Here is an 11,007-nt window from a genome sequence, read left to right as displayed (position 1 = left end):
GATTCAGATGGAAACTAGTAATAAAATCAGGCACAACTCCCAACAGGCGGCGTTGGAGAAGAACCAGGCTGGGTCTATAAGGGATTGTATATGGGATGGCACACATATTTATGCTGCATGAAGGTCATGTGCTTGTATCCTATCACTCTGTAAACATCACTATTACCTGAACAATAGATATGCTTTATTGGGGAAATGATTTTTCTGTTACTAGGCTTTTGCACCACTGGGTTGGTGAGAACTTTTTTATATGAAAAAAAAAAAAAAGACAAAAACAAAATATAAAGAACTATCATCATGAACTTCTCCCTCATGCTATTCCCTTCATGTTTATACCTACCTCTGCCAGCTCTACCCTTAGAAACCACTAAACTGTCCTCCATCTCTGTTATTTTATCATTATGAGAATATTCTAGAAATGGAGTTCTTCAACATACACAAGGATAAAAGATACGTGCATATTGGCTTTTTATTTGGCTTCTGATCAGGTCACCCTCAGCCTGCAGTTAAGTTTAAAGAATATGGGCCAGATTTGACCCATGTGCTATTTAGACCTCTGGTTTATGGTATTGGTTCTTCTAAACTGTAGCCCAAAGGTGCTCAAGAGAGGGGGAGGATTGCTGGTTAGGATAGCCCAAATACTAATACTAATTTTTTATTCATCTTTTGCCAGTGTTCTGAAAATGCCAACTTTAAAGGATCATCTCTAGTACAAACTGGGCAAAGTTCATAAAGTACCAAAAAGTGGCATTTCAGGAACTAGATTGAAACAGGTCCTTACCTTGTGTGTAGGAGCTAATTCCATGAATCAGAAGTACAGATCGCTAAAAACTAGAGACAGTTACACAAAACTATGTAAAATTACATATGTTACTCAAGTTAGATGTTAAGATGACTTTCCCTCTTCACAAGTGACTCAGGGGCAAAAAGAAATATCATTAATGACTTTTTATCTTAAGACTATAGCTCAACCAAACCAGATTAATGGCAAGGATTTCTAGGTGATTACCTAGCAGCTAAAAGCAAGTTGTTTAATGTGCTTTAGTGGACCAGTAACACAGGGAGGAAAGATGGGAAGCTATTTGCTATGTATCAGGCATTTTCACACATATGTAGAGAAGCAAAGCTAACATTTGAGTGCCTCACAATGCCTGGAAACACTGAAATTTTGGTGCTAATATTTGTATATTATTGATGAGGAAACAGATGGTTACTCAAAGTCACACCTATTAAATGTTAAAGCAACTAATTGAAAAGCTTTTTCAGTTATACCCCAGTGCCCTTTCTTATATCATTATTGCCTTAAATTTATAAAGGGTTAAGGGGTATATGTTCAGTAGGTTGCAAAGGAGGATCTTGATCCACAAAACTGTTCAAGTCTCTTGGCACCATTACCTTCAAATGAGAGCAAAGGATATTCTATTTTTCTACCAGTATAATCATTGAATTCTAGTGATCCCACAAAAAAAATCTATTTGGAATAGACAAGTGATGAACAGACAGATGATGAACATCCCTTTGATTTTTTTCTATTTATGGTTTGCTCCTTCAAGGTTATCCATTATATGAATAATTAATGTTCACTTTTCCTATCACTTTTTGCTTTTCACATATTGCTGCCCTTTGAACTTGAAAGATGATGCCACTATAGATTACTAGTATCGGAAAAAAAAAACCTGTAATGGCCATTTTTACACATTACCCACATTTGTTCATTGTTAAAATGCATTTTTGAAGCTTGCATAAAAAACTTACCTGGTTCTGGATTTAACCTTAACGTTTAATAACAGGTAAACTGTACCAGTAAAGATGGTGAGCACAAATAATGTACTGATTAACTTTCTTTTTTGTGCCTTGTACTTCATTTGTTTCCAGTTAGTAGACCTTCCTATGTGTCAGCAACTTTTACAGGTACTGGGAACACGAACACATTAAAGAACAAGAGTTCATGAAGCTTATATTAAGTAAGTAGTTGCTTGTGTATTTTTTTTTAAAGTTTCTATGTATTCACAAGCATATGTGTTTATGGTTTTTAAAATATATATATATATATAGAAGCTAAAAAAAATAAAATCAATGCTCATTTACACAATACCTCCTACTTGGTACTCAGCTTAAAAAATAGAACGGTCCTAGTAATTTTGAAGAGCTTGTGGGCCCCTCATTAATTGTATTTTCCTCTTTGCCCTGGAGAAGCAACCACTACCATGACTTTTGTGTTAATAATTCCTTTGTTTTTCTGCATGGTTTTATCATACACACACATTCCTAACAAAATGTTTTTGCATGTTTTTGACATGTACTTAATTGAAATCATACTTCATAATATATTGCTTGCTTTTCCCAGCACTGAAATTCATCTATGTGGATATATTCACGTTGGTGTATTCAGCTATAATTCATTCTTTGTCACTGCTTTATAGTATTCTATTGTCAAATATACCATATTTAGTTCATCCCAGTGTTGATGAACACATTGCATTTCCAGGTTCTTGTTTTAGCTAGACTATTCAGAACCAGTCTGAAAATTGTGTCTTTTAACTGCTGAGTTAAATCCATTTCCTTTTATTATGATTACTAATCTATGTGGGTTTATTGCTACCATCTTTTTTCTTTTAATTTTAAAAAAAATTTTTTTTTCAACATTTATTTATTTTTGGGACAGAGAGAGACAGAGCATGAACGGGGGAGGGGCAGAGAGAGAGGGAGACACAGAATCGGAAACAGGCTCCAGGCTCCGAGCCATCAGCCCAGAGCCTGACGCGGGGCTCGAACTCATGGACCGCGAGATCGTGACCTGGCTGAAGTCGGACGCTTAACCGACAGCGCCACCCAGGCGCCCCTCTTTTAATTTTTTTAAATGTTTATTTATTATTGAGAGACAGAGAGAGACACAGCATGAGCATGGAAGGGTCAGAGAGAGGAGACACAGAATCTGAAGCAGTCTCCAGGCTTTGAGCCATCGGCACAGAGCCCGACATGGGGCTCAAACTCACGTACTGTGAGATACGACCTGAGCCAAAGTCGGACGCCCAACCGACTGAGCCACCCAGGCTCCCCATGTTTTTTAACTTAGCGTCCTAAAATTATCTCTGTTCCTCCCCAACAATATAAGGAAGATACTATGCCAGTGATCTTCCTCCCCACTTACTTTTGCCCATATTCTGTTCTTTTTATTGTACTTTACAAATCAGACATTATTTTATACAATAAAGCCCTTTTTCCTTGTTCATTCCTTTTGGTTTTTTTTTTTTTTTTTTTTTTTTTTTGGGACAGAGAGACAGAGCATGAATGGGGGAGGGGCAGAGAGAGAGGGAGACACAGAATCGGAAACAGGCTCCAGGCTCCACCATCAGCCCTGACGCGGAGCTCGAAATAACGGACCGCGAGATCGTGACCTGGCTGAAGTCGGACGCTTAACCGACTGCGCCACCCAGGCGCCCCTGTTCATTCCTTTTGTAATGAGACTTTCGTCAGGTTGCTTTTAGGATCTTTCATTAGCTACAGTTTGACTATGATGTGTCTAAGTGTGAATTTTATTTATACTGGTTGAGATTCATTGGCCTTCTGATTCTGAAATAGCTTTTGTCTTGCATTAGTTCTAGAAAATTATCTTTTTGGATAATTCTTCCTGGTTCATTGGTTATTGTTGGTTGGGGTTTTTTTTTTTTGTTTTGTTTCGTTTTGTTTTGTTTTGTTTTTTAGTTTCCCAAGAAAACCTCCCTCCCTTTCATAGTTTTGATCTCTGCCACCTGTGCTGCATTGCATTTTGCCTAATTTCCTCAGCTCTTTCTTCCAGTTTGTTAATGATCTGGTCAGCTGTGTCTAATTTGCTCTTAAACCTCCATTGAGTTTCTTTCAATTATTTTTCTTTTCATCTTTGATGGTTTATTTTTCTTTTACCATTTTTCAATGCCAACTTGTATTCTTTAAACTTATTTTATATTCTATTTTGAATCCATCTACTTCTGTGCCACCACCATTCTTGCCCAGGTTAGTATCCATCATTTAGTGAATATAGTATCTTCTGAATTATTCTCCCTATAACTATGCTTGACCCCCATTCCCACCTGTTTTCCAAATTACAGAGAAATCTTTTCAAGTTGAAATCTGATCATTTTTCTCCCCTACTTAAAACCTGTCCATGGCTCCCTATTGTTCTTAGAGTAAAGACTGAATTCTTAACATGGCTGTAATTATCTGCTATCTTCTTCTTGTATCAACCTCATGTTATGCCACCCTCCAGCTACACTGGCCTCTCAGGCCTTCAAGCTATTTTGACTACTGCAGAATATGAAAAATACTTTACATCATGATTCTTTACTATAAAAATAATACATATATTTGACTGATGGAAGTTTTATAAACAATACCCATCCTTAGTATATGTAATGATCTCTTTTTTTATTGTTTTTGTAATAGTTACTATGTCCCATAAATTAATTTCATTATCTACCAGTTGGATTATGGACATTTGAAGAATACTGCTCTAAAGAGCAAAAAATCCTTCCTATGGTTTGACTTTTGTAATATTGTTCCCTCTGCCTGGGAATGAATTTTCTCTTCCTCTAACCCCCACTTCCCATGCACACATGTATTTCTAGTTTGTATTTTATTTATCCTCCAGAACTCAAATATCAAGGAAAACTTGACATTTCCTTTCTGTAGGAAACTTTTTCTTACCCCTAGACTAGGCTAGATAGTTATCCGACTTGAAATTACACTATTACTTTATAAATTTTATAATTAGTTGATTAATGTCTTAGACTGTCATTTTCATTTGTTTATGGATGATATCTGTCTTACTCATTACTGAATCCCCAATGCCTGGCTCATGTTAAACCTTTGATAAGTTATTGAATAAATGGAACAAATGAATGAATGAATCGTGTTTGGAATGGCATAATGGAAAAAAACAATGTGGACTTAAACATACCTATCAAAAATCTTTAATTTTCATTCTATTGGGTGAGCTTAAACAAAATCATGGATTTCTTATTCACTGATTTCCTAGTCGTTCTAATGGCAATATTAGCTGCTTTGTGTGGCTGGTTACTGGAGATAAAAAGACTCCCACATCTTTTTTTTTTTTTTTTTTTTTACATGAATATACAGTTGATGTCTGAGACAGACACACAAACATAATACTATATGGTAAGTGCAGTTGTATGTGAAAACAGGTTACACTCAGGAAGTATGGCTATAAGATACTTTTTTAAATGGTTAAGGTCAACTGAAGACTTGGAAAAGTCACCATTAACTACAATTTATGAAATGTTTCAAAACTTATCTTTCTCTTGGTCCTGGCTCTTTCTTGGCAATGATGGAAATAAAAAGAGAGAGAGATATACTAATGATCTCAGATGTTTTGCTTCCTCTCTACTACCCATTGGTTAGGAAAATAGCTGGACAGCATATAAAACCGTTGATTTCCAAATTCACAATATTGTGAACTCATGTTGTTTGCTAGCCTATTGTTGATCTTCATATATGACCCCTGTTTTCTTTTCTAGCTGGTAGATGTGTGGACAAAGGAAGAGGTACAGGTATCTTTCGAGTATCCTAAAGAGGTCATGTGGGAAGTAAATCTGCTTCCAGTACCACTGCTAACACAGGAGCAATCCCAAATCGGATTCACCTCTGCAGTAAAAAGGTCAGAAGTAAAATACTAAGCATAATGACCATCAGTAAGAAAAGTAATCAAGGCCAGAGCCAAACAATCTGCTAGAGTGAAATGTTTAAAACTTTCAATGAGACTTTAATTAGATTCATAGAAAATAGCCTGCTTTGAAACTGTTTTGTGTGTCTTCCATGAATAATTTACTCCCATGCATTTTAAATTATCTTAAGAGATCAAGCCATTCTCTGGAAAAGTGTTAATTTTCTGGAGAGGTAGCACAAACACTGTTATGTTTTGTTAATTTTTCATCTCATGTATTTAATAAACTGTTTGACTCTTAGAATCTGCAAGAAATAACATTAACCTAAGGCATCTCCTATTTTGGTTCTGGAACTCTGACTTTTAGTCATTTAGTCTGTTGGGATTGGGAGAACAATGTCAGACTGATCCATTTGTTTTTAAGTTTTGTGAGGACAATTGAGGGGTAAGGAGAAGTTACTATTTTGAACTGGGAAGCAGCTTGGGCACTTATGCACAACTCCAGGTGAATAAACTAAGTGTGCCTATATGTAAGCCTGATTGCCTAAAGGTATACATCTAAGATTCCATATTGATCAGTGCTAGACTGCAGTTGTTTGAGGACCGGAGGCATGGTTTATTCAGTGGCATGGAAGGAAAATTGGATCACAGAAAGACATTCTTATTTAAACAGGACTTGAAATCTGGCAGTTCTCCTAGGGGAATAAAATGCTATTGGATTACACTTATTTGTGGGCATTTTTTCTTGCCTTCTACATTGCCCTTTAAGCATAATAACCATAATATATGTTCATCTTTGTATTCCCCAAACAGTAGGCATGATAATACTGTAGAGATTTACTCCTTCACCACCCATTCATTCATTCAGGTACACAGGTGATGTTTAGGAAATACTGAAGCAGTAGTCTAGCTGAGAGGGCATTGCTCTGAGTCTCTCTGGTTGCTATACTTAGGGACTATGCAGCTTTTCACTTCATTTTAAAGACAAATGGTCTGCATAGAGAGGAAGCACATGATTAGCTTTGTATCTTTGTTCAGTTAGCTAATCGGGCCAGAGCTGTTGGTCCATCTGTGCATAAGCCAGTTAGTGTTTCTCTGTTCTTAGCCACAGATTGCACCTTGAACCTTTGCCAGCTGTTTCCTAAGTGCATGCCATTGGATGTGAGGGGGACCTGAAAAGAATACAGATAGATCAGCTTAAAATCATCACAGCTTTTAAAAACAAAACAAACAAAGCACGAAGCATGAATCCCATAATGGTAGATGAGAAGTTTTGTCTTGGTATATTCAAAGGTCAGCTGCCGTATGTGCTGCAGTGTAAACACTACATGATAGGGACAAAATTTAAGAAGCTGTGACAAAAAAGTATTAGAACTTTTATAATCCTTTTTTATTTAAAAAATTGAATTTCTGCTGCAAGTTACTATAACTAGTCCTAGAAAATATTGGACAGAATGTGGATGGTCTCATTGGTTCAGAAATCGCCCAGAGCTCTACATGACCAGTATGCCTCATGATTTCATAGATGACGTGATTCGACAACATTCTTGGTTATCTAGTAATAACTCCCTTGCCGCTGGGCTTGGGGCCTTGTTCTTTGAAGATCTGTAGAACTCAAATGAGGCTTCACCTATAATCAATAAAAATGTCTCTTATTTGCTTCATATTTTTGCTTTTACTTAACAATCATGCACATTATTTCAAGTGAGTCTCAAAACAACCTTGTAAGTTAAACATTATTCTTCAGGTTTACCATCTGATCACCTGGCAAACTCTTCTTGTCTGACATTAGTGACTGATGGAACTCAGGGAAGAATAGTTTACTATAAAAAATTGACTAAAAAAAGTATAATCCCATACTGACAAAATTATCACTTTTATAAGATGCTACATTCTCTTATTAGGAAACAATCAACTTTTAGGTGAAATATCATTCACCAAAATTTAAAAAAATTACTGAAATAGTTTGTTCACTTTGAGAGCATCGAAAGAAAATAAAAGTGAAAGAACTCTCTTTGACATCTCTGGATATTTGAACAGACAACAAGGAAGAACTGTAGTTTTTTTTTTTTTTTTTTTTTAAGCTAAATTATCCTAAGAACACTCTGCTCCAACATAGGAATGCCAGTGGAATAAGAGATGGTAACACAAGATGCACCAGGAGACTCGAGGTTTTGTGTGTTTGAAACTTATATTCTACTATAATGACTAAATTGTAGAGAAGCAAAACTAATGTGTGTGTGTGTGTTTAAATTTGCCCAATGTTTTTTTGGTTCTGTCTTCTAGGAGCAGACAAACTTCTTTTGTTTTTTTGTTTGTTTGCTTGTTTGTTTTTAAAAGGTCACTTCAATTTTATAGAACAGTATAAGACAAGGACAATTAAAAAGTTATACTACATTAGAACAATATATTTTGCTCAACATAGAAATGCCAAAGGCTCATAAAGGTGTATGTGATATGCAGTGTTTTCTTTCACATAATTTATTTACATTGGTAGGACTTTTTTTTTTTTGTCTTTCAACTTTTAATTTCACTATAAACAAAAGTGAAGTAAATACAATGGTTGTTATCAACTGAATACCAGATGAAATCTTGGCATTTAAAAGAACATAGATCTCTTCTTACAAACTTGCTTTTGATTTTAATTCAAGAATAATTATGCTGGATTCTGATGTATGACTGGACAGAAAAAAAAAAAAAAACATGTGGTTGTGTGTTTTGGCATATGTTCTTCCAGCTTTTTCAGTGATCGACATGATAACCAACAAAGAGAATTTACTTTGAAAGTCCTTTTTCTGTACAATATTCTAATCATCACCAAAGAATAATTCCAACACCTATTGGTTACTTTTACTTGAAGACCTTATGTATATATGCATATCAATGACTTTATTTTTTTTAAGTTTTTTTTTTTTTGAGGGGGGGCCAGAGAGAGAATACCAAGCAGGCCCCACACTGTCAGTGCGGAGCCCAACAGGGAGCTCAATCCCAGGAACCATGAGATCATGACCTGAGCAGAAATCATGAGTCAGACGCTTACCCAGCTGAACCACCCAGGCACCCCATATGTCAGTAGCTTTAAGTGGTGGAGAATAGGGATGTGGAATTCAGAGGAATAAACTTTTGGAACAGATACCCGCATAATATGATGCTTTTTTCCAGCTCCATGGCTGCTAACAGAAAAAAAATTTGGGTAAAGTAGGAATGAAATAAGTAAAAATATAATGTTTTTGTAACAGATTTTTTTTCCATCATTCATGTTTATAGCTTGCTCCTGAGAGTGGACTTAAACCTATAAACCATAGTTTTAGCATATATCATTACCATAAAGGAAAAGAATGTGCATGCTCACACACACACACACACACACACACACACACACACACACATAGAGGAAGCCTAGATTTTAGTATCAAATAGAAGTGAATGTTATGCAATCAACAAAACACTGTTGTGCAATAATTAAAGAATTTTTAAACTGAAGATTAAATTGGAATGTTGTTATAAACATAAGGGAAATGGCCAACATTTTTCTTTGTATCAAAAGAAAACTCATTTCTAAAAATAAGCACCCTCTTTGTGATGACCCTTTAAAATAGTTTTAAGTGATTCCAATCACAGATGAGCTTTTGGGTCTGTAGCACTTTGCTGTAAGTGGTTTACTCTTTGATCCTGCAGGCTTTAATCAGGTGTGTGTCTAGAAGAAAGCATCGGCATAGCAATATCACCAGCCAGACTCTCCACAGCTCTCTAAAGTGAACATGGCAAGACTAAAACATTCTGCTGAGACCTGAAAGGCTTCCTTTGGTATATATATTTAAGAAGGTATTGGTTAAAGCCATTCCCATTGCTAAACTTTATGTTATCAAATTGAGGAAAATATGGGCCTTTCTAAAGTTACCAAATTAAAAAAATCACCTTGATGGAAAACAAGGAAGGTTTTTTTTTTCTCTTTCATGTGCATTTTTAAGTAAAATGAAACAGAAATCAGATTTAAATAAAAGGAATGATTGAGAATGTTGGCTAGTCTTTGAAATGTTGTTATTGACCTTAGTGTTCAATTCCTTTATCATGTGAAATCGATTTAGTGTAATCGAAATGTTCCAATTTTCTTTACTTAGAGTGTCTTGGATATTGCCTTCAGAAATGCAAAAATCAAAGAATTACTGTCCTGTTTATTCCACCTCCCATCCCCACTCAAATCCATACTTCTTATCACTACTGATTCTGTAACTTAGACCCCAAACCTTCATATTTTCTTCCCTGTCCTTTTGCTCCCCTAATCGAAACAATTTCCCTCTTAATAATAACTTAGTGGTTAAGCACTAGGTTTGAGTCCTTTGCCAGTTAATAAATTTTTATGGCCTTGGGCAAGTTACTTAACCTCTCTAAAGACTTTTTCTAGTACTTGTTTTGTAGGTTTATGGGATTAAATGAAACAAATTCATGTAAACAACACAGTGCCTGCACTCAATACGTGTTAGCTACCACTCATTCTTCCCCTCTTTTTAAAAAATTAGTTGGGACGCCTGGGTGGCGCAGTTGGTTAAGCGTCCAACTTCAGCCAGGTCACGATCTCGCGCTCCGTGAGTTCGAGCCCCGTGTCAGGCTCTGGGCTGATGGCTCAGAGCCTGGAGCCTGTTTCCGATTCTGTGTCTCCCTCTCTCTCTGCCCCTTCCCCGTTCGTGCTCTGTCTCCCTCTGTCCCAAAAATAAATAAACGTTGAAAAAAAAAATTAGTTAATTAATTATTTGTTATTTTGAGACAGCATGCAAGAATGCACAGGATGCACAGGAGGGGCAGAGAGAGGGAAAGAGAGAATCCCAAGCAGGTTCTGCACTGTGATCATGACCTGAGTCAAAATAAAAAGTTGGAGGTTTAACCAACTGAGCCACCCAGCCACCCCCTACTCTTCCCCTCTTGTCCCTTCCTTTCCTTACCCTTCCTTGCCTCCTCTCCCCATCCTCCTTTCTTCTGCTTCCCTACATCCCTCTGCCTTTCTTCCTCCTCTTTGAGTGAATGCTTAGCACAGGGTAAGCACTCAACAAAATGATAGTCTTCATTGTTGTCTCCATGAATCAAGCCTTCATCATTTCTCCCCTGGAAAACTGAATTTAGTTCATTTGTCCTCATTCCCTATTTATATATCCTTCACAGAAAAGTTGTATATCTTTAATTTGAATTTGTGAAAGTATAGTTTTTAAATCAAATCATGTATTTAGGATTAGAAAGTGAAATATTGTAAAAACCACTGTTAGTAACTATTATGCTTTTGCTTTCTGATTGTATTTGTCTTCATATAGACTTGTTTTGAAGATTTTAAAATTACTTTGAGAATATATATAGAC

The 11,007-nt window shown here is 36.1% G+C and overlaps 1 long non-coding RNA gene across 1 annotated transcript; it reads left to right on the top strand.

Moving 5' to 3' along the window:
• Window positions 1-3,340: 3,340 nt before the first annotated feature.
• LOC109496169 lies at window positions 3,341-10,261 on the top strand. The gene is made up of 3 exons (XR_002152048.3): window positions 3,341-3,993; window positions 5,514-5,653; window positions 9,338-10,261. It is a non-coding gene; the product is annotated as an uncharacterized LOC109496169 (long non-coding RNA).
• The last annotated feature ends 746 nt before the right edge of the window (window positions 10,262-11,007 follow it).

Source organism: Felis catus, chromosome F2 (genome assembly GCF_018350175.1).
Source record: "Felis catus isolate Fca126 chromosome F2, F.catus_Fca126_mat1.0, whole genome shotgun sequence".
Taxonomy (NCBI): Eukaryota; Metazoa; Chordata; class Mammalia; order Carnivora; family Felidae; genus Felis; species Felis catus.
The sequence above is the reverse complement of the archived record's forward strand: the minus strand, read 5'-3'. Positions and strand labels throughout refer to the sequence as shown.